This window comes from Molothrus aeneus, chromosome Z, assembly GCF_037042795.1.
Source record: "Molothrus aeneus isolate 106 chromosome Z, BPBGC_Maene_1.0, whole genome shotgun sequence".
NCBI lineage: Eukaryota > Metazoa > Chordata > Aves > Passeriformes > Icteridae > Molothrus > Molothrus aeneus.
In genome coordinates, this window is record NC_089680.1 from 58,699,823 (window position 1) to 58,725,050 (window position 25,228).

Genomic DNA, 25,228 nt, shown 5'->3' on the forward strand with positions numbered 1-25,228 from the left:
TATGATAAGAAATGCACAATGTAATTGAAAATTTCATGAGTTTGCTAACCGATGACTCTGTACATTTAAGACAGTTTTAACTGAGAACTTACTACATGAAAATCAGCACTTCATAGTTTAAATACAAGGAAAATGTTAGTATTTTCCATTTCTATCTACTAATCTTTACTAGACACTGGATTTGTAACTCTTAGCTCTCAGGCCAGTCTAGAGAATGAAGGAAGCCGGTGTTTCTCTGCGTTTATATTTTTATGAGAAAAAAACCCCCAAAAACGAAACGACAACACCCGCCCCCCAAAAAAAACCAAACAACTGGGAAGTTTTTTGTGGTAGTTCCACTGTTTTATATATACAGAAATAATTAGTTTTTCTCTAATATCTGCACTAGGTGTTTGTTTATTAGGTTCGTAGTTTTGAGATAAATTTTAAATTACTATCAGTGCACTAGTTACTCATGTCTGTAGATGGCAGTCAAATCTTCTCAGCACATTGCTCAGAAACTTGCTGTTCTGAGGCTGTGCTGCTTTGTAGTTTCTCACAAAACTTCATTTCTCTGTCAGTGATGGGGAATGGTGATTCAAACATTCAAGCTTCATTTTATTCTTGGTGTATCCAGGGCTGCCAGCATTAATGGAGCACTTGTAAAGCATTCAAGAATAGATGTTTTACCATGTGTTTGATGGAGCTCATTGGAAAAACATAAAGCCTAGATATTTATAAAACATTTTTTATTCCTTTCAAGCAGAAGTTCACGTAACAATACCCTAAATGCATGAAGGAAAAAATTTCTGGGCTGAGATTTTCAGTTTTGGAGTAAATTTAGGTGAATTTTTGAGTATTCAAAAAAATCGAAGTAGTATGAGAACATACTTCACAATACTGTCATACTAGTCAATAATTTTTTTCTTTTCAGAGCTATAAACCTAGATTAAACTTAATAGGAACAATTGTTATGCCTACCTTGCTTTTCCTGAGAATTCCCAGGCAGAATACATGAATAAGCACTTTGTACATGGCTTATTTTTGTATACTCCGCTTGATGCATCTTGTCCACATTAAACTTCAGGGGCCATTTCCACAGTACATGCTGAGTGTTAGAAATAACATGAATGTACTCTAAATTCTCTGTTTAGACTTCTTGTGAGTGCACTGTTGAGCTGCTTTGCGTATATGCAGTAGCCACTTCTCTGGAATATTTGAACATTCATAGACTGCTTACAGCAATTACTGTGTATAAATGGCCTTCCATTCTTATGGCCAGCAAAGCAAAATTAAAGTCCAGTCAAAAAGAAAAAAACCTGTGTCATCCTATTTTTGTCAAACAAAAAATTAGTATTTTCTAATTTATGCTGTCCTCAAGCTTCTTATACTCTACTATGATGCACTAAGCATCATCACCCATCACTGCAATAACTACCAAACTGTCCAGGTCAAGTTGATGCTAGCACTGACTTTGATGGAAATGCATGATGAAGAATTATGTTACTCTGTTTAAATATTTCAAAATTGTGTTATTCAACCTGAGCAGAAATTCAAACATGCAGTTATGTTTTTCAAGAAGCAACAGTGCATCTTCTTTTTAAAAATTGTTAAACATTTATTTAAAAATTATAATCTGCATTCTTGGTAGAATTGTTGCTTTATTATTTGTACTCTTACAGATTTGGACAATTCTGCCCGAAGATAAATTTTAAAGATGTGATAAAATCTCCAAGAGATGATGAAGGAGCAGGATATGAATGAATGAATGAATGAATGAATGAATGAATGAATGAATGAATGAATGAATGAATGAATGATCATAAGAGCCTATAGCTTCTGCTATGATAGGAAAGTGAAACCTTTACAGAAACAGTGAAATGGTGCTTCTGCTGTACTGTTTTAATCTTAACTCCTCTCTTCAAAATAAGGAAATTCTTATTTTCCCCTATACAAAATCAAAGCTCAAATGAAATTGACATATATGCCTGGATAGGGGGAGCTTGCAAAGCATGTTCCAAAATGAGATTTCTATAGTGATTCTTTATACCATCCACCACAGAGACAGTTTGTGACAGTGAGTGACTGAGTGCCTGTCCCTCTCCTGGCAGTGGAGAAAAGTTTTGATTTTACTTCGGTCTTCCCCTATGGTAAGCCCGAGCCTTTCAGTCTGCTCCTGGGAAGTCCTAGTTAAAGGACTGTTTCTGAAGAAGCTGAGAGGTGCAGAGTTCCCCTAAACTCCAGGTCCATATGAAATATGAAACTTCTATGGAACAGGAAGCAACAAATATTTTTATACATTACTTTAAAGTTGGAGCCCAGTTTCCCATAGTAAGGGAATTTGTCTTTGAGGAAAACTAGGCCTGAAATTTCCTTGCTCTTGATTTCCTTGCTGTAACCTGACAGCAGCAAATAATGCTGATGAGATACAAACAATTCTTACTTGCAAGATTTTAGAGGAAACAGAAAAGAACTGTATACAGTGATCCAGAATTGGTGCTTATTTTAGAAATTTGGCTCCATGCTAATATGTTTTGTCCTGTTACTTTGTGATTTGAAATATTTCAGTAAGAATTATGAGTCATATGTAGTCTTCTTCCACCCTTGTTGTCAGTGTTCCTATCTTTGGAATAATAAAGTCTAACATTTCTCATTTATAGAAGGAAAGATTCTACAGATGTCACTAAGAATGGAAAGTGGAAAAGATTTTCACTTCTATTGGGGTATTGGAAAGCACAGCTAGCTGAGACATTTGTTGGGTATGTCAGAAGGGGAAGATGTGTCAGTAAAAATGTTCACGTGGATAAGCTGCTTTCACCAGTTCCCTGCATAACATTTGTATCACAGTAAATATTTTTTTTTTACTTTATAACAGTCATGCTGTACCAGGGGATACAATGAATGTTCCCCAGTCCTACTGAAAACATGGTCCCCTATAATACTGCAGACACTGACTCCTGGATTCTTGCCTATTTTTTTGTTACATTGCAAAAATTAGGACCTAACCCTTTTCTCCAGGGACTATTTTCTTAGGTTTCAAACTGACTTATTTAATTATTTACCAGTTATCAATTATGTACTAGCTATTATTAAACTGACTTATTTACTTATATACTAATCATTACTGATTTCAGTAATTCCTACCAAGTCAGAGCACAGTGAATGCAGCTTCTTTCAAAAGCAGTTTCAATCTAATCATAAGTAGAACTATTTAGGAATGGGATTTAAATAAAAGACAATTTCATTCAACATAAATTGAATGCTTTGATAGCAAAGGAATACATTTTATGATCAATGAGGATTTGTGGGCCCATCTCTATTACTCCAAATTTCTATATTTGAGTCTGCAATATCCAAGAAGAATCAGTCAAAGTTGGAGCTAATCAGAGATTTTTAGTAGAAGAGATTGTAATCTATATCAAGATTTTAATGATTTTGTGAGTTGTATACATTGATCATGTATATATGCAGATATTTTAAAGATGCTGAATGAATAGATAGATAGATAGATAGATAGATAGATAGATAGATAGATAGATAGATAGATAGATAGACAGAGAGACAGATTGATCGATTTCAGGCGTCCTTGGGTGTTAGATAAGGTGTATGAGGTCCTTCAGAATCTGAGAGTCAAGAAATCCCTACCTGGAGATGTGGAATACTCAATCATTAGGATATATATTATGCACAATTAAACAGTGAGGAAGGACTGCTACCATAAAACAACAGCAGATCATTCCATGATCACTCGGATTTCTCGTTGGGAGCAGACTACTCATTGGACTCCTAATTGCAGAATATTTCCCTTTTCTCCAGCAGAGGGAGTCAATTTACCTGTGAGTTCCATCAAGTGCCAAGTTGCCACAGCTTCAAGATATTTGATGGGATGATGCCGTCTTCAGATACTTAGAGCTAAAGCTCAGACAAAAGTAAAAGGCTCTGCAAATGCTCTAGGAGTTATCTTCTCGGTCTCTGTCTAGGGAATGAGGAGATGTAGAAGCAGCTGAAAAACTTATATCCCAAGAAGAGAGAGTAGTAGTCATGGCCAAGTAAATGAGTGTAAGAAATAAATAGGAAATATTCAATTTAAATTTTATGCTGCTTGTTTTTATCTGCCAACAGAGGATTTTGGTGTTTTGGTGATAATCTAGCGCTATGGAAGTACCCATATATGTTTACTTTTGCTACTTGTAGGGATTTTACTTATACCACTCTTGTTCATTTTTCTCATGTTGAGCCCCATGTAGTGTTATGCACAAGCTGTTAGGTTTTTTATAGATTATCTCCTAGAATTTGCCAGAACTCAGATATATGAGCAATGCTATAACATATGTTAGAATGCTGCCACATTACCTCACACCTCCTGTCCTCACTACAAACATTTTATCAGTTGAAGTATAAGAATATGAGATTTGTATCAGATAATGCCTTCCAGCTCTTTTTTATTATTCTCTACTTTTCACACACACAGCAGAAAAGATAGAAACATTCCCAGGTTGGCTATTCACTGCCGTTCTTGGTGTCTTACTGTGAAGCAGGTTATACTGCTGCCTCTCTCTATTTCATGCATCATTGTAATTTTTCAACTCTTTCTCTCATTTCATGCCTCCTTTTTTCATCTGCCTTTGTTCTGTACTCTCATGTGTGCCATTCTGATTTGATAAAAAAGTAATTATCTATTACTTCTCCTAATTAGCAAATTTTCTGTTGCTTTTTTTCCCTGGTGAAGGCTGATGGAGAGAAGGACAGCAGCAGTTGCTGTTACCCCTAAATTCAGGCCATAGCAACAGCTGTGCTGTATAAATATGAAGTTTCCAAAATATTCTCAATTTAGCTTATCTTTCAGAGCAAAAAATCTATAGGGTTTTATGAGCAAAAACTTCAATAGTTTTCCTTTACAGCTAATTAAAATTATACTAGCCACTGAAACTTTAAGTTCTGTTCTTTCTCCACTACTGTCGCTTTGCTTGCATCCACATGCAAGAAAATTTCAAAGGAGTCTTTTTTCCCATTTTGACAGTTTTCTCATTACCTGCTTCATAACTTTAAGGCAGCTCAAGTTCCATACACAGTAGATTCACAAATTCTTTTCGGGACTTAATTGGATTATTTGTAGACATGAAACCAGAGCCTGACCTTGCCAGATTCATATGGCAAGTTTACTTTTAAGTGTACTGCTGTTCTGATTTCTTTTGAAAATAACTGAATATTATTTTCATAAATACCAGCTTACAATTTATGATTATGGTTAACTCATAGTTAACTTATGTGGTTAACTATGATTAAATGCTTTTTAATAATGCCTAATTTAATAATACTTAATGCTTAATGCTTAAAAATTTTCTGATAGTTTAATCAGTAGGCTGTGGTTGAATTTTATATGTTGGTAGATCTAATTTTGTTCCTATGGTCATTTTTCCCTGTTTGTATAGAAATTACCTTTTGAAAATGACATTATAGATATTTACAAGAATTAAACAGATTATAACATGAGAGACTTTTTTACTTTTTAATTTTTATTTATAAGATATGTCAACCTTTTTCCATATAATTTGAAAGAAAAACACTAATACTAATGTAGATCTGATTAGATTCTGAAAAATTGTAATGAAAACCTTAAATGCTTGGAATAACAATGAATAATCAGTGACATTATTAAAAACAGTTTGGGGTGTATATCAGCCAGAGGCAGAAACCAGAAGCATATAACTTCATATGCCAAAAAAACCACAAACTGTGTTCAGCCATGAAAAAAGGTTTAGAAAACCATGATGCTATATTTCCATGTTTCCATTTCAAAAAAATGAAGAAACCAGGAAGCTTTTTTTTGGGCAAATTAATAGAAATCAACTAAGCACAAACCATGTGCATCATTAGAAATGAACATCTATAGTTGAAACATTTGCTGGGAATTGTAGAATTTTATGTGGGTCTCAGAGACCAGAGATGGGAGAAAGTGCACAGAAGATAATTAACGACATTGTTTTACTTGACAGCTGAAATGGGATAGGAATCTTTCCTTAGTCAATAATTGTGGACCAGCTGGCAAGAAGTAGCTTGGAAAGCAAAGGAATTCCAAGTCTAAAGATTGTCTGTCTGTGAGTAAAACAGAATTGAGTCAAATGACCTCCTAGCATCTCATTTACCCAGGGATACAAAATGTCTGTTCCACTCAAAGGACAAATATTCTGATGAAACTTGTTAGCCCTTTCCCCCTGTCCCTCCAGTATTTATCCCTGGGCCTTGCAGTCTCCAGAGACTTGTATATCATTGTATCCTGCAGTAATTTTGGACAGATACTGCTCTTGTCTGTGGTGTGGTATAAAGCTGCATGTTGCAGGCAGTCCAAGCATAGGTCTTCCACCATTGTGTAGAAGTTGTGGAAAACAAGGGACATATAGATATGCTCACTGTGTTATACAAGGTTAAGTGGCACCTCTTTACACAAGCTTTTAGGCTTCCTGTGCTCTATGGAATCCAGATTCAAATCAGGAAAATTCAGCCTTGAAAATAAGTTAGTAAATAATTTGTGGTTTTGAGACCAAAATGAAAAGAAAAAAATTCTCAAACAATAACTTCAATAACTGAAGCTTTGGTTTGACATAGGTGGCCTTTTATTTCTTTTTGATCTGGATCTGTTCCTGTAGTGAGAAAAAAGTTGGGATACAGGAATCAAGTAGGCATACAGTATGAATACATCCCATGAAGATGCATAGTCCTCTAAACCTAATATACAGAAGGTTTTTGTCTTCCCCCACCTCTTTCATAGGTGTGCATGACTCAGCACAACATAAATGAGAGACAGACAGAGAAATATATAATTGAAAAGTACAGCTATAGACTTGTGTTCTATATAAATTCATAATTAAAATTGGCCTATAGTTACTGCTATTTACCTCTGAAGTATTTTTAAAATATTGTAAACTGCGCTTGAGTATAATTTGTGATCAATATACAGCAGCGTATTTACAGACAACTGGAGACAGTTACTTGAACATTTTCAAAAGGTCTCCATGGGAGATAAAAGACAGCTCTATAACAAAATCTATCTTCATGTTTAATTGTGTTCTTCAGTTGTCACAGATCCTTGCAGCCACTCACCTTTGAGCAGAGTTTTGGGCAGATGGATAGTTAATGTGTTCCTAAACCCTGAACGTTTGCCAAGTCATTAACTTACAGTGGTATATAGCATCCTACCCTTGTCATGGGACAGGTTAAAGCAATATCCATATATTAATCTTTAGATTTTTTATAAACTTGTACCTTTCCTTTAACTTTATGCAGACTGATATTTAGCATTATTATGTTGCAGCTCATTACTAACTCTTAGCTGAGATCAGATGTGATGGCAACTAATCTTGTCAGGATAATTTTTAGTCTGGGCATCTCAGCTTCCCACCTTTGAAGAACAAAAGCTTTCACAGGATATATTTGATAGTAAATGATAACGATTGTTATAATATATCTTATCAACATCAGACCAATTTCTTAAAGTCTTGTGTAAATGTGGTTTCACTGGAAAAGGAATGAAATAGAAGCAAAAAAGGCAGTTGAATGAGAAGACTTTCACCATGTGATTAGTAAGTCTAAAGCATTAGCTATTCAGCCACCTTCTTTGTTATAAAATTCTTTTCATTATTGATCAAAAGGTCACACTTATTTTACTCTAACTTTATGAAATGTGTTCTTGGTTGGGTTTTGTATTGGTTTAAAATGAAGCTAGCTTTGACACCTTTAGCATTTAGACTGAATTGTGTCCTTGTTCTGTGCCTATATGCTCAGTACTGCAAAAGGATATTAGCAAAAGTGAACTTGCTGTTAATTGCTATAACAGATCATTCCTGACATATGAAGCAAGTGCTGCTTTTCTCCTTAGAAGCATGAGTGGAAAATTGGTCTTTTTATCAAAAGTACAAATAAGAAATCACTCCTTAGAAATCCAGTAATGGGTGCAGGTGAGCTTGGCTAGCTCTGGCTGGAAGTAGAAGTCCCTGGGAATGTTCCACCAAACTCTCATTCTCTTGTTGCTTGGAAGATTTTCCTTCAGATTTATGATGAACTTTTACGAAGCTCAGTCTAGTTCAGACATCCAGAAAGTATGCATTGCAGAATAATAAAATATGATGAGTTTTCTCTGAAGATAGCTGTTCACAGCTTTTTTGTTCTGAAATACTGCTGGAGCGTGTGACACTCATCCACACACATAGCTGGCAGGTTTCACACAATGGTATATTCCACAACATTTGCTGAAGCTTTAGATCTTTCAGGTCTAATTTTTTTTATTTTTATATTTAGACCATTCACTTTTGGAGGAGGAAACACAGCATATCCGTCTTCCTTTCTGCCCAAAGACATTATCTCCCTATGCTCCAGCTTTCACAAATGTCCTTATTGGCAAGTATCTTTATTAAACTTCACCCCAGAAAAAAGCATCTTCAAAAGATTCTTTGTCTGAAATACTGAGATGCATGGGTGTTATTACTGAGTTTGACAAATATCAGATTCCAGTAGACAAGTCTGTTTATCAAAGGAAAAAACGAGCACTTTATTTTTTCTAACCTCTTGAATTACTGACATGTTGTCTTCAAAATGTTACAATTTTCTTCAGGATTCTCCTAACATTTAGCAGTGTGCAATACAGCAGTTATTCCCTTTTCAAAGTTGCTGCCTAATTAGTTAATATAGCTGTTAATATATTAGTTAATATAGCTACAAAACTGGAAACATTTTTTATTGCAGCTTAGGGTTCACTGTGATCCCCTTGCTCAGCTTGGCCGGAGTCAGTTGGCAAAATAGGGACAGGAATGATGGTCTAGCCCGGAAAATAAAAACTTTATTAATGAAAAGAACAAATATGAAAACCACAGAGTACAGAGACTAGAACCAAAGACCCATGGGTGGGGCAAACATAGCCAGGTGTAGGGGCAAAGGTCCAATCACGAACATGAACTCAAAATATGAACTTATATGAATTAGGCATTGAGTCAAATGAAAACAAGAACTAGAAACTTGACCAAATATAGGATGGTTCTTTAGCATAGAACTAATTCCCATGACCCCACTCTTCCCACCGTGGCCTGGTCAGCTGCCCCCTCCTCTCAGTACCCTGCCTCCCATGGTCTGTAGCCAAAGTCTTCTGCAAACACAACTGAGACAGAAGTCTCAGCTGGATGTGATCCTATGTTTTTTTTAAGGAAAACCAAATAAATGTATTTATTTCTCAGTAATACATTGCCCACTTAGTTCATAGTTGTATGTGGATTACTAATTTGCAGCTTTACTAGTTTATAAAGTGTAAGCATCACTGTGATGCTTACAATATACTAGACATTTGAAATAGAAATTTGAAGAAAAGAACTGACTGGAGGAATTTTTAGTATCAAGAATCCCCTTTCCCATTTGCTTCAGTAGATTACTTTCCTGCCTGAATGTTCCATTGAACATTGTATCATATTACCCCTTCAAAATATTCAAATATTATTGGGGGCTGTTGATTGAGATACAGACACAGAATATGACTCCAGCTTTGGAAGTAATCACTTGACATCAGTGATGAAAATGTGAGTATTGTAGTTTCACTTGGTTTATTTCATAATCCTGCACAAGAATCACCCACGGGAAGTTGTAGCAATGATCTCCTAACATGCTAAATAATCCTAGGCAGGTCTGTTGCTTAGCAAATCTGATATACCACACAACTTTAATCAAACAGTGAGAGGAAACCAAACTATAAAAAATAAATGCTTTGTAAGACATCATTTGTACTGTCCTAATTTTGAGCTGCTATACAGGTAAAGAATTGAAGGATTTGTAGGTATTATAGATAGCTTTCATAGCTATCTATAATACCTATAGCTATAGATTTGATCTTCAACCAAGATCAAATATGCTTTCAAAACATCAGATAAATTTACTGCATTTATTTAAAGGGAGATAAACATAGTTTTAAAATTTGTTGAATTTCTATGGAATAAAATAAATTGATAGATTCCTTGTAATTTAATTTTCAGCATTTTTGGTCTGAAGCAAATGGAGTTGGGATCTTATCTAAACTCAGGATTGATATTCTGCTGTCTAATATTCTTTCATGCCCATTTGCCAACACTTTCACCTAAGCACTTTACTTCGTTTTCTTCAAATGAAAGAAACAAATTAAGGAGTTTAAGAACATGTTCTTGTTTGATAACTACCAAGTAGTGTGCTTTAAATAATCTAGTAAATTATGAGCTGCCATTTATTCATTACTTAAGTGGTCTTTCCTAAGATAGAATGAGAGAGATGGATTAATTGTTCTTCATTTCCCAAAATTAGTTATAGCCAGGGTCACATTGTTGAACATAATTTTTAATATGGTCAATACTTTCTAACTAAGATTTGCAAAGCTTTGTGTAGTAACATCCCGTGACAGACAGAACTATTGAGGAAAGTCGAGTGTCACTGATAAATTAAAAACATTAGCAATTCATCTCAGACTGTAAGATTTTTTTCCCCCTTCCTTTCCCAGTAAGACTTCCCTGCACATCAGGTGGAAATCTGGAGATTCAAATATTTTTCTTGTAATTTGCTTTTAGCCTCTGTTTAGCTCTGTGGACAGTTCCAAAGATGATGGTCCTCTCTTTGTCTGTCACAACCCACCAGGCTAATAGCAGCTGCTACACTCTCAGATGGTACAGAATTTCTAAAACTTCATGTGACTTTTCAGCAAGTCTAGAAGTCTGTTAATAATAAGAAAAAGTTTTGCAGAATCTACTTTATCATTTGACAAACTTAAAAAAGCCTGTCCTCTGTCCAGAGGACTTGTTGACTTTCCTTTCAGAGTTGACTTTCCTTTCCTCAAGGTTTTCTTTTCTAAGTAAACCCAAAGAAAGAACCTGCCCAGTACTTGTGTATCTTAGAGGTTTGGGGGTTGTTGTTTTGTGTTTCCTTGCTTTTCTTTTAGACTTTGTTTTTGGTATAGGTCATCATAGCACTTAGTGAGCCTCAATTCACTTTGGGAATGGGAAGCTAGTTCCCCTGTATGATAAGATTATCATACATTTTTTTCTTGCCTTTATTTGTTATTCATGTTTTCACATTTCTGTATAAAATCATGAAAGTTATAACTCCATGTTTCTTGTCAGTGGATCACTTCTCTTTCCGTGCATTTGCTGGTGTTTCTTCTAAAAAAAATTCAGTCTGTGAAATTTCCTTCTCTTGTGTTTTTTTAGTCCAGTGCTTAGTAACATTTGAGGTGACTTCAGGAGAACTATGAGCAGAGAGTGACACAAATACAGCTGCTAAGTAGGTATGCATCAGGGTAGAAATTAGCTGGTCATTAATAGCCAAATCACAGCACAGAATAAAATAATTATTAGGATGAGAGGACCTCTAAAGATCATGTAGTCCAATTCCTTGTTCATTGCTCCCTATTCAAATTAGAGAACGCAGAGAGAGCTGTTTAGTTTGTTTTCATTCTGATCAGCCAATCATATGCTAGGAAGTGGCTTGTTTCTTTCAATTCTAGTATTTCTGTGTGGATTTGGAATTCAAAATGGGATTTGGAGAGTTTTTTATTGATATTGAACTCAGATTGTTCCAAATTATAAATCAAAGGTTTCCAGTTGAAATGGATCATATTTAAGCAATGGTCTAAAAGCTTTAAATAGTCTAAATGATTCTAACTAGCAGGTATTTTTCAAAATCCTACTTGTACTGAATACACTTGGAGATATCACTAAAGATAAGTCTTATGGTTTAGCTCTGCAGATCATATTGTTGCCTCCTGAATTGTAGGAAATGCTTTTATTTGGTGGATTTCAATGGTTATAATGAAGGTATTTTATTGTATGAGCTATAATTCTTGGTGATATCTTCAGTTCAGAGATATGTGCTTTTAACTTAAGTTTTATTGAATATAAAAACTTAGAGTTACCAGCTACATTAAATTTTTATTATTGTTTTCCAAGCTGTTTTCAAAAAAATCAAGTGAAATAACCAAACCAGACTTTCTCCCATAGTCTAGTAAAATGCCCAGTTTAACTATATGGATGGTTGTTTATCTGAGATTGAAATGCTGAAATGTCATGCTAGAGGTTCTTGCAAAGCAGGTTTAACTAAGGCTAGACTACTGTATATCTTTTACAGAATCCTTTAGAATCCTAATTCCTACCTCCATTTAATGATCCAATCTGTTTCTCTATCACATGACCCTTATTGATGTGATCACTTTTTCCTCTCATATTTAACTTTGATTTAGAATATGGATCAAGAGGTATAATGTCAGAGGTTTAATTTCATTTGTCCTGCAAATGAAATCCCATGTGAAATGAAGATACAATTGTTATCTATAACAACTCAGTTATTACGCTTTTTTGAGCCTATTATTATCTGAATATTTCTTTTATTTTACACAGAAAACTGATGAAAAACAATGCAGTGTGGTACAGTAAAAATACTCCTTTTTTCATTAAAAATAATTTGAAAGCAAAAAAGTTTGAAGTCTGTAGAGCCACTTTTCTATTCAATGCTTTGTCAACAATTCCTTACAGGGAATGAAAATAACTTATCTTTATGGAGGTCTTTGCTATAAACAGCTACAAAAAGTTTTCAGATGGTTACTAATTAAAATGTGAATTGAGAACAACAGTAATTTTCCCATAATAAAGCACAAATTTAGTCTATACCCTCTGAGTATTATACTAACAAAATTGTACAGAAACTGTGTTCGCATAAGCTCTGTCTTTTCTGGGTGTTTTGATTGGACAGAGATGAGACTGCATGGGCATATGTCAGAAGCTTTAGCTCGTCAGCAACTGTTCTAATTGTAAGGGATCCACAAAAGCTATCTTCGGTTCTGTGACTCTAAGCTCACTGTGCTCCCTTCCTGCAGTGAGAAAGTCTTCCTCACCATGAGAGCAGTTGAGTTAGACTCTTGCTTTGAATAGTTTTGTAAGGGAAGCTATTCCTTGTCCTTATCTATAGTGAGATTATGTTTGCCACAGTACATTAACTCTTCTAAAGGGAATTTGTCCACTTCTCTTTAATGGTGTCCTCATCCTGCTGGTATCAAAACAAAGTAGAACCCAATCAGCTTTTGGAGTGCTAAAGCATACAAACAGAAATGAGCAGTAGACACAAAGCTGTCTAACAATAACAAATATTTAATTTTTCTTTTCTTATAAATTCGGAATTAATGGGAAATTTAGGTAGCTTCTAAAATATTATAAGAAGAAATAGATAGTTTTGATCTAAACATCTAAAGATGGTATAAGTATCTTGGATCAGTCATTTAAATGTTATATAATAAATTACAGGATAAAACATCAAGACTCAAATTACATATAAGAAAGTTCTTTTGTAAAAAGGTTAGTTACTAGACTAAAACAAAGTTACTAGATTGGGTAATGGAGTTAATGCATTTCTTTAGCTGTCCAGGTTTTTGTTATTAAATTATAATTTAATTTCTTGAGAAATAACAATGTAGAAATATGTAGAATTTAGAATTTCTTCCAAAAGCATTGGTATGAATTTCTTTCAATAAATGCATATATTTGAAAACAAAAGAAGAAATTCCTTTCCCTTGACTGGACAAAACAAAAGAAGAATTAATTTTGTTTGTCCTGATATTGGTATACTTATCTAAGTGTCATCATGGTGTCCAAATTATGACTTTTTTCAAAGAAAATCAATGCTAAATTTTATTCATTGATAGCAAACTATATGAAACTACATATGATAAACTATTTAGATCATATGAGAAAGTTATTACATGTGCTAAAAGCTTATTAGAGATTTTGTCTTTGGGTTTATAATTGCTGTGAAATTCTATATAATACCATCCTGCTTGAGTCAGTTGGCCAAATTGCAGTCATTTCCAAGACAAGAAAAGCACAACAGTAATTTTATATGACCACCTGATCTAATCAGAGGTACACAAATGTGTTTTTTTCTTACAGAATAGAAGTTAAGTGGTTAGGCTGCAGTTTCTGTAAAAGCTGGTCTCACTAATTATTTCTGGCTTATTTATGTTTAGAAAGTAATAAAAACTAAGAATAAGACACTATTCAGTACCTTGTATTGCCGGAAATGATGACAGTGCTAAATAGATTTTCTTTTTGTAAAAAGGTCCAATTACTCCATTATTAATGACATAATTTAAGTACTCATTAAATGTGACATTATTTAATGGGCTCATGTTTGTTTAAAACCTTCATTAAAGGATTGCTCTGGGGAGCTTTGTAATCTTGTATTTTTCCATCCCTCCAGTGTTATATTTCCTACTGTCACTATAAATTTGGGAACTTTTTCATTTGAACAGTGAATGTGGAATCTCAGGTCATTGATGAAGGTGAAAATTACGTAGATTTCAGATGATAGAAGAAACTGGAAACAATTAAGCTTCATCAATTTTCACTGTTCTCTTTGAAATTATCATGTGATGTCATGGTGATGGTTATTTATTTTGTGGGTCTTAATACCAGATGGCAATTTGCTGTCTTGATAAGTGTGGTGCACTAAATAGTTCTAATTGTCACAAGTGATCAGTGGCAGAATACTACCCCAATGTGAGAAACAGGGTAACCAGGAAATTCTGCACTAATTGTGTATGCATCTTCTGCACTTTGTAGGGAGGGAAACATCAACATACAATTGGCAATGCTGTTATTCCCTTATTTTTGAGAACTATTATTTTAATATCCTAGAATTGTAGGGGAGGAAAAATCATTCATATTAAAAGCTGTTTTCTGTTGTAATTTTTGTAGCAAGCATTCTAATTATACCTCAAGTTAAATTGGTAATGATATTACCAAAATATTTCTTCCAAAGCTTAGGAAAATTGTCTTCTGATAATTTTTATTAAATTAAGAAGTATTTTTCATCTGACTAAAGCTTTATGTGTCAAAAGAGAGAGTTTACATCTACAGTCAGTCGTCAATTTCTGTCACTTTTGCACTTACTGTAAGTTACTTTTCAAGTATTCTCATTTATTTAATCAGGCCTGCTTAGGAATAAGTACCTCAAAATGTGAAAATCTTGCTCTAGAATTTGTTTCAGAACTGAAATACTGAATTTAGTACACTGATATTGGATGGATCTTGTATTAAGGATGTTTTGGGGATCTTCTGTGCATTGTCATTTCTCAGGGATCACCATGTCAGTGAAAAATAAAGTATAAAAGTATAAAGTATGTAAAACTTTCCATATACTAAAAGTGTATCTAAACTCTTCTGGACTAAAAACTGACCTCTCCTTGTGTGCACACATAGATATACATATATAAATTCATGTGGAGATGCAACATAGATATTTTATACATACACGTAGGAAATATTACAGAGAAAAGAGAGAGCAAAAGATAGAGCATAGAATGTGTGCATATTTAAATAGATATTTTATTTTATCTTTTTTATAACATTATTTCAAAGTGTGGGAACCTGTTGATGCTGCCTCTCTTCTACCCTTCTGTTCTTAACTCAAATTTCATCCTGAAATCTTGCCTGTGAAAGAGAATACTTATTATTTTTGTAAAACCAGCCGTTTTCCAAGCATTTTAGTTGTGTTCCAAGATTGATTAATGTTGAAGAAATGTCATCTTCTACTTCTCTTACATGTGATTACACATGTAATCGTTAATCTAGTGATTTAGCTTCTTGTAAGCCTTCTGGATTCAGGAAGCATTTCCTCTGAATTCTCCTACTGTGATTCAGAGGCCAGAATACCTCTATAACTAACTTTTGCCAGGCAAAATTTGTTTTATAAACAGAGAGACCATTATGTTTTCTCCACAGTAGCTAGTAGAATTTTCATTGTTTTCATTTCTTCAATCTTTATCAGCTACTGCTTAACAATGACTCATATCACCCTTGTGCTCATTACAGCAATCTCTCCATCCCCTCTTGTTTCTTGCCCTTGTTACACTGAAATACTGTATTTTTTTGATTTCTTCTTTCCTTCATCCTTCAGCAGTCTCTCCATCTAAGCCCACTCCAATCTTTCATTGATCATTACCATCCATAACTTCTTCATATCTAGCCCTTAGCACTGAGTGACTGCTGGATGCTGTGATTTGAATCTCTGCTGCTTTCTCAAAAAAGTATTTCTCCTTCTGATACCTCCCTGCAAATCCTGTTATTCCCCACACTGATCTCAACAAAAATTTGCACTTAGCTAAGCCATTAACTCTGCCAGCTCCTTTTTATTTAAATGGTAGCCCTTTTAAACTCTTTAAGTTGTGTTCACCAGTTGTTACTGGACACTGTAATCTCATTCATTCATTCTGTGGAACTCCTTTTAATGTGCTCAGTTACAAATGCCTTCACTATGGTGATGAACATGAGAAACTTGTCTTCTCCATTCCCATGCAACATTGCAGCAGGATGCCATTCAGGTCCAAACTCAGCTTTTGTCTTGTGGTAAACAAGTACTCTTTGAATTGTTTCATTGGTCTGCATTATTGTGCATATGAATGGTGCCTACACAGTTCAGGCATGATTTGAACACCTAATAAACTCTGATGAGTGAACATTAGAATGGCATGTGATTTAATTTCATTGCTACTGTAGGCAGTAGCAGTAGGGTAGGAGTTTGTTGTTGGAGACCTGAACAGCAATCAGTCTTAGAAATTTGAAAATAGTAAACAGGAGGAGCTTGGAGAGAGATGATCAGTCATTTTTTTTCCCTAAATCTTCTACATTCAATTTTTTTTTTCAGAACTTTTTTTCCTCTTAACTAACATATTTTTTGTAGGGGAACATGAGGGAATAAGTGAATAAGTTTTAACAGAAGTAATACCACTTTCAGTTCTTTTTTACAAGCTGTGAAATTAAACACCAAAACAGCTGTAAAATTTCTGGGATATTTTGAAACATAATACTTAGAATTAAGTATAAAATAATAAATACTCTGTTTTCTCCTAATTTATTAAACTGCTTGCTTTTTATTATGAACCATGTATATGTCTGAAAAATTTAAACATGCTGATTTTGCTCAATCAGCTCTTTGTTTAGCCATATATCATGTTGGTGACTTAAATAATACCATTGTCTGTTGTTCATCATGCCTGTGTTTTAACAGAATTTTTAATCTCAACTGCATAAGCACATAAGCCTTGCTTCAAAAATAGGGATAAATAAAATAAGTTATCTAAACCTAGAACTTTAGATAAGGTATATCCAGACACTTGCTGTAAAGCAGTTCCTCACATCTGATTTCTGAGCTGTATTTGCTTTTGATCTTTATTATGAAGTTTAATTTCATTATAATGCTTTACCTTATAACACAGCACAAGGCAGAGAGCCCAAAGATCTCACTAATCAGTCTGGGTTTAAGCTTGCAAACTAGACAGCTGTGCTAGTGTAGCATTCAACTCAAACCAATTAGTTCTACCCAGAGGCAAGGTTTATTTGTCCATCTAGACAAGATGTAACTTTTCTTCCAAGCACCTGAAAGTATTTGTGTACTACTGTACTGCACTGCTGGGGCATAATGGTCAGGGACCCATGTGCTAAACAACTTAGGAAGTGTGCATGTGACATTAATACACTTTGACTCAAGTTTTGACATTCAGATTAGCTGTGTGGTGCATTATGTATGTTTCTCCTCAGTCTGGTATACTGTTTTACCTGTTCTACACTAGCCTCCATTTTTGATTCTCATTGTCTACAGAGCTGTACACAATTCATTTTTCTATTGCTAACAAAAAATTAGAAGTTACATTATTACTTCGTAAATCAGATTAGACAATTTGATACTTAGGAAGGATCTAATGCCCTCTCCTAGATATATGACATCTTTCTGTTAGAGATTTGACAATATTTACAAATAACAGTAGCTTGGAAAGAAATAAAACAACACATACTAATGAAATTGCCAATGTCAGGAATTCATAATTTCTAAACTGGTGAACCTCATTTATAGCAAATTGGGCTACTTCCCAATTTTATATACAGTGAGACAGGAAAAAAAAGTATCTCTTTCTCTATATTTGATGGTGTTGTCTCAAGGTGTTTTAACAGTGACCATATAAAAGACTATGTATTTTTGTATGTACGTTTGTATAGCTGAAATACTAGTCCTATTTCCAATGAGCTTTTCTCTTTGTGTTGGTTTTCTTTTCAGAAAAGAAAACTGGCTGTGGTCAAGATGAAGTTAATGTTCTTGATAAAAGACTCTACAATGCAATGTTGATAACAGACCAGTGTTCTGACTGTTTCTGTCATGTGTGATGTCAAGTTTTTGTATTTTTCCCACTGCCTCAATATTGAGTGGGCTGGTGGTCAGAAAGGATCTAGGAAGGGTACACAAAAGAAATAGCTGACCCAGGTGACCAAAGGGGTAGTCAATACCATGTAACATTGTATTTAGAAATAAAAATTGAGAGACAGGAGTTAGCCGAGGTTGGCTGGGCATCTTTTGGTTGTGGGAGCTGGTGAATGATTGCTTTTGTATCACTCGTTTGATTCCCTTTCCTTCACTTACAAAATTGTATTATCATTATTAATTTTTCATTTGTATTAGTATTATTCAGATTGCTTTAATACGACCTAGTTAAAAGCTAAGGAGGAAGGTATTTTAAAAATTTACACTAATTTTTAGTGTTTTTAATTTTTCTTCTATCTTGCAGCAGATATTTTGGTTAAGGAAAAGCTATTCTTTAGGAAGTAGAGTAGCATCATAGAAGGTTTTCTTTCTAAACACAGAGGTATAACATCACTGAAATACTGCAGGAACAAACACTTGTCCTATGGAAATATTCCTGAAAAAACAATAATTACCCTTCTAGTGTCAAGTATATAATATTTCCTTCCTAGAAATAAACAGTCCTCCCAGTGAAATCATAATGAAAACTGTGAGTGGCTTTTATATATGTGATAAACACTCTGATTAATGCTTTAATTTTCTAGAAAAAAGGACTAAATCTACCCTAATAAATTTAGGGTAGATTTATGATCATGTTTACGATCAATTTTATGTGTCAGTGAATAAGTCTACATAAATACAGGTGTTTGAAATAACATCAACAGAATTTTCTCACCAGATCTTTGGCCAGCCAGACTAGGACATGTACTTTGCAATATTTAGAAACATATATTTTTTACTTTAGTGAAGAAATCTGTAGTTTAGCAGTAAAGGCCACCCACTCCTTTTACTCTTTATATTTCTGGATTTTCAGATATTACTGTAATGTGTTTGGCCTTGTCACAAATGCCTTAATTTCCCCCAGTCTTCCTTTGCCCAAGGCTTATTAAATCTCTTCTCTGAATCACACTTACCAACAATGCAGGGGTTTCTTTTTGTTTTTGAAGGTCCACCTCTGCCTGAAAAGTAGACTGTGATTCTCAAGGAGCTTTTTTCACTTCTATTAGTATTTTTACCTTTACTTTCCCTTAAATGGCTGTAAAGTAAAGTTAACAAAATTACACTTTTATTTAATATAGTAATAGACAACAGAAATAAATTGCCATTCTGTTTTGCAAAGTTGTCTATGAAAACATGGAATAGCAAAACCACCAAATATATGTGTCATATATATTATACAGATTTTTCTTATTAAGTCTGAAACGTGCAAATAATTACATAATTGCTTGATAAATATAAGCTTAAAATTAACATAATGTTGATTTAGATTAAAAATAAGCCTTGCAGTGTATTTGAGGGGAAAAAGTCTGACTATTTTTTTCTTAATTTCTGGGTATCATCTTCACTAAAAATTAGAGCACATAGACATTTTCTGAGAATTTACTGTTTTATATTTAGAACTTAAAACTTTATTTCCAACCATAGTTACAGAGAAAGACAAAAGTTGAGCTTAAACCTGGCTCTAATGAGTATTATTACATAATTGAAAGCTAAATTTGGAAAGACTTTTAGGAACCCTGTGCAGGAGGCAGAGACTTATTGGTTGAGGTGCCCCTCTGAGATAAAGAATGGCTCAGCAGACATGTAAATCAGAGCTGTATCTTCTTCTGTTCTCATGCTTTTACTCTCATTTCCTCTCTGAAAGCACTTCAGATGGTCTTCAGGTTGGAAATATTTTGAAATATGGTTTTTTTAATTTTATTTTTGCTTTTCCATCAAAAAAGGTGGGTTTTTTTTAATAAGTTCTACATAAAAGCCTATATAATGACTGTTTCTGTCCCACAAACGCAAGAGAAGCTTAGAAATTATCCAGGTGCTTCTTTGACAGGGTATCCACATTGGATAAGATAGCACACATCTTAGAGGGATATTAGAAGCAGGTAAACCAGGAAAGCAAGCTTGTACTGCACTGCAATATGCTGTGGCAACATAGCAAAATGTACGAGAGATATAAGAATTTTGTTACTCAAAAAAAGTTGTGCTGGGGGTTCTAGCTTTAAGAGGAACCTACAGACATAATTTTTAATGCTTAATCTTTCTTTGTCATCTTGGATTCAAACTTTTTCAAATTTTTTCACTCAGCATGTACTGCTGAGATCCTGTGATCTGATTCTGACTTGTTTCTTTTTTCTTAAACTTCTAGTATATATGCCTCAGACATATGTGTATTCATATATCTTCATCTGGTTGTTTTCTTTTCTTTAAAAATGACAAGAAAAAGAACAAAAAAAGTCTACCTGCCTCCAAAGAATACCAAAAACACACACACAAAAAAAATCCCCCAAGCAAACAAAAACCCAAACAATAAACCACAAAAAACCACTCCCAAGGTATGCCAGGTTCTGTAAATGAGAGATGATAAGGTATGTACCAATGTCTGTAAACAAAGCTGCCCCACCTTAAACCTCAAGCACTATTCACCTGCCAACATCACTAGGATTTAGCATACCGGGTCCTGTTTGTTCAAACTGTTGCCACAGGAGCTAATATTTCAGCTGTGTTTGCCATAGACAAATCGTGCCAGTTTTCAACTTACCTTCCTTTCCATTCCAGGTATTACAATTGTAAAAGGACTTGGCCAACAGTGCTGCATTTTGTGGCTTTGTCAAACAAACTGTGATTTTGAGGGATGTGCAGCAGTAAAGATGCTAATGTGTCAGTGCTGCTATTGAAACTGCTGCCTGTTTGATTTTTCTTTCCTCTTCCCCCACTCACTTATCAATAAAGAGGTTCATTTTTATAACCAGCATTTTTCCAAGCAAGGATTTGTGAATGTTGACAGTCATAAAGAGCCAATTCCCTAAGAGTGAAACTTTAATCTGGAGATACAGTTCCACATAAATTACACACCCTAACGTGAGATGTTTTGGCCTGTCCTGTTCTCAGTATGAATAAAGATGGTTCATTTAATCTTGGAACCTGACTACCAGGCTATAGGCTAATCTGTGTGGGAGGCTCTTTTCACATCACCTCTTAATCTGTGCCAGCTTGAAACAATTATAGCAGAATTCCTTACATCAAAGTGAAGGAGCAAGAGGGAGCATGACTGTGGCTAAATGCATTGGGCACCTATTTAGAAGAGGGGAGATTCCAGTTCTGATTTCTGCTCAAAAGACTGCATGAAAACCTTATATTAAAGAGTTATTGAAATTCAGAGATGTGTGTCTGCTCCTCACATCACCCCACAGGTTGAGGAGCTCATTAAAGACAAACTTTTCCTGCTCCTATTTGGATCCTGCAACCACTGACCAATTACATAAAAGAAGGTAATTGTTACCATCTGAAAATGGGGTTTTAAGAAATAACTCTTCTGCCAAGTACAGAAGAAATTGTCCATCTGTGAGCCCTAATCAATTCCTGAATACATTATATAGAATCATGAAATCACAGAACATTAAATGTTGAAGGGACCTTAAAGATCATTGAGTGCCAACCACCACTTCCATGGCCAGTGACACCTCCCTATAGATCAGTTTATGCAAGGCCTTATCCAAACTGGCCTTGAACACTTTGGGATTTGTGGCATCTGCAACCTCCCTAGGCAACCTGTTCCACTATATCACAGCCCTCACAGTGAAAAAATTCTTCCTCATATGTAACCTAAATTTTCCCTCTTTCAGTTTGTACCCATTATTCTTCTCCTATCACTACAGTTCCTAATAAAGAGTCCCACTCCAGCTTTCCAGTAGGCCCTCCTGAGTTACTGGAAGGTTGCTAGGAGGTCTCTATACAACCTTCTCTTTTCCAGGCTGAACAGCCCTAACTTTCTCAACCTGTCTTCTTAGGAGAGATGCTCCAGTCCTCTTATCAACTTCTTGACCCTCCTCTGGACTTGCTCCAACAGTTCCACATCCTCCTTCTGTTGGGACACCAGAACTGTACACAGCACTCCAGGTGGGTCCCACAAGAGCAGAGCAGAGGGGCAGAATCACCTCCTTCCTCCTGCTGCCCACACTCCTTTGGATCCAGCCCAGAACACGTTTGGCTCGCTGGGCTGTGAGCTCACACTGCCAGCTCATGTTGAACTTTTCATCAACCATCACCACCAAGTCTTTCTCCTCAGGGCTGCTCTCACTCACTTCTCTGCCCAGCCCGTAGGTGTGTTTGGGATTGCCACGACCCAAGTGTAGGACCTTGCACTTTGCTTTGTTGAACTCCATGAGGTTTGCATGGACCCAGTCTCAAGCATGTCAAGATCCCTCTGGATGGCATTGCTTCCTTCCAGCATGTCAACTGCAACCCATGGCTTGGTGTTGCCAGCAAACTTGCTTGGGGTGCACTCAGGGTGATAATTCAGGGACAGTTATCACTGTCCCTGTCACCAACAAAAACAATGAACAGTATCAGCCCTGGTACCAACCCCAGTACTCATGTCTAAGGAACACTGCTTGTCAGTGGTCTCTATGTGGACAATGAGTCATTGACCACAACTTTCTGGGAGGCAGTCCAGACAGTTCTTCATCCACCCAGTGCTCCATGCACCAGATACCTGTCTCTTCAATGTAGAAACAGGGATATGATGTGGAACAGTGTCATTTTGCATAAGTCCAGATGTCAGTTGCTCTGCCCAATCCACCAATGCTGTAGCACATCACAGGAGGTCACCAATATGGGCCTTTGTAAAGCCATGATGGCCGTTACCAGCCACCGCTTTGTTTTTCATGTGCCTTAGCATGGTTTCCATGAAAATTAACTGGTCTTTACTTCCCCAGTTCTTGCACTTTCCCCTTTTAAAAATGAGGGTTAGATTTCCCTTTTTCTAATAATTGGGAATTTCACCTGGTTGCCACAATTTTAAAAAAAATGTGGCTGTCGGCTTAGCAAATTAGTCTACTAACTCCTTCAGGACACACAGATGAATCTCATCAGGTCCTGTGGACCTGATAATATCTGATAATATCAACACCTTCCTACAACTCTAACTTCTGATAAGAGATGAGTTTCATGGAGGTTTCTCCCTTCCATGTTTCCTGTTGATAGAGAATACACTACATACAGCTGTGCTCAAAATGCTGGGGGCTGTGAAGTACATTCATGGGAGACTTTGGCAGTGATGGGACCAAGACCCATCCCAGCATGGCTTGGTATTCACCAAAGTGTGTTTTTCATGAGATCCAGACAGCTACATCTTAGGGCTGGAATATGGTTCTTAGGTTTTAATGTTGCACTTTAGACTACAGATGATAATTATGGTGATGCTGGGCATTTACTGAACTCCAAGACCTCAGATTAGTATTTTAGCTATACTTCCCTCATAACACAGAGCATTAATTGCATTTAAAAGCCTACCTTTTCCAACTCTGATGAACATTAAAGAGAGTAATGAAGCCTAGTTTTGCGAATGTTTGGTAGTGGTCTCCATGTCATACAATAATTGCATCAATAGTTCATAAAATATTAGTAATGTTATAGCACATTTTGTAGGTTTCTTAGACTATGTTGAGGTGCCTTGATAATTCTGAAATTTTTTGTTTTTCACACTTATTTGATTTTGTCTATATTTTTAAATTGACAATCTCAGTTAATTTGCAATGTTTTAGTTTCTTGTGCAAATAATTAAGTCTGCCCTTTGGCAAAATCCAGATATGGTCAAGTCTCCTCAACTCCCTCTCCCAAACAATATATCAAGCTGTTAAAAAAATGTTGCTTCGTACACAGAAATACCTGGGTTCATGCATTTCAGTAGCTATTTTATATATTATGAGATCAGAACCAACTTTATCCTTTAAACACCAGTAATTAAGTTCTAGAAAGTGTTAAATAATTTAAAGTAAAATTAACTTTCTTAGGATTCACTGTCAAGGTTTCACTCTCTTAACTAAAAAGATCATGAATCATCTTTTTATCCCAGACTGTGACCTAAATCAGTAGCATTTTTTGATAGATCAAAAATTCCTAGATATGCAGATCATTTAATTGTGTATAATGTGTGTAGCTGTTTAATCTTTTGAGGCCATCACATAGCTTTTTAAGTGATATATTAATATTAAAATATAAAAAATAACATAAAATTATGCTCTAAAATCAAGCAACTTATGAAAGTGAAAACAGTTACTTTCTCTGCTAAAGATATACTTTCTTTGAAAAAGAATTGTTACTGAAAAATTAATTTCATGAAGAAAATAAGCAAGAAAAGAAAAAGAGTACTGCAAGAGTACTGAAATGAATAAAAATTAATAGAATTATTTAGGATGGAAAAGACATGTAAATCAAGTACTACCATTAACCCAGCACTGTCAAGTCCACCACTAAACCACGTCCCCAGGTGCTATATCTAAATGTCTTTTAAATACTCCCCAGGGATGTTGACTCTACCACATCCCTGTGCAGCTGTTCCAGGGCCTGACAACACTCAGTGAAGAAATTTTTCCCAATAGCCAACATAAATCTCCCCTGGCACAACTTGAGGACTTTTTCCTGTTGTCACTTGTTACCTGGGAGAAGAGACCAACCCCCACCTGGTTAGCTCCTTAAAGGCATCTGTAGAGAGTGATATGGTTCCATCTGATCATTCTTTTTCTCCAAGCTGAGCCCCACCAGCTTCCTCAGCTGCTCCTCAGCAGACTTGTTCTCTGATACCTTCACCAGCTCTATTTCTCTTCTCTGGACTCACTCCAGGACCTCAATGTCTTTCTTGCAGGGAAGAACACAGGATTCAAGGTGTGGCCTCAGCAATCCTGAGTACAAAAGGGACAGTCACTTTCCTGGTTCTGCTGGCCACTATTGCTGATCCAATCAGGATGCCACTGGCCTTCTTGGTGCCTGCACACAACTCTCTCAGGTTTAGATGCTGTCAGCCAGCATCTCCAAGTTCTTTTCTACTGGGCAGATTTCCAGCCACTCTGTTCCTAGCCTGTAGCTCTGCATGGAGTTGTTGTGGTTAAAGTGAAGGACCCAGCACTTGGTTTCCAAG

The 25,228-nt window shown here is 35.5% G+C and overlaps 1 protein-coding gene across 1 annotated transcript in view; it reads left to right on the plus strand.

Moving 5' to 3' along the window:
- The window catches only part of ADGRV1 (adhesion G protein-coupled receptor V1), a 276,070-nt gene that overhangs the window by 137,428 nt on the left and 113,414 nt on the right, over positions 1-25,228 (plus strand). The gene's annotated exons all lie outside the window — the stretch shown is intronic.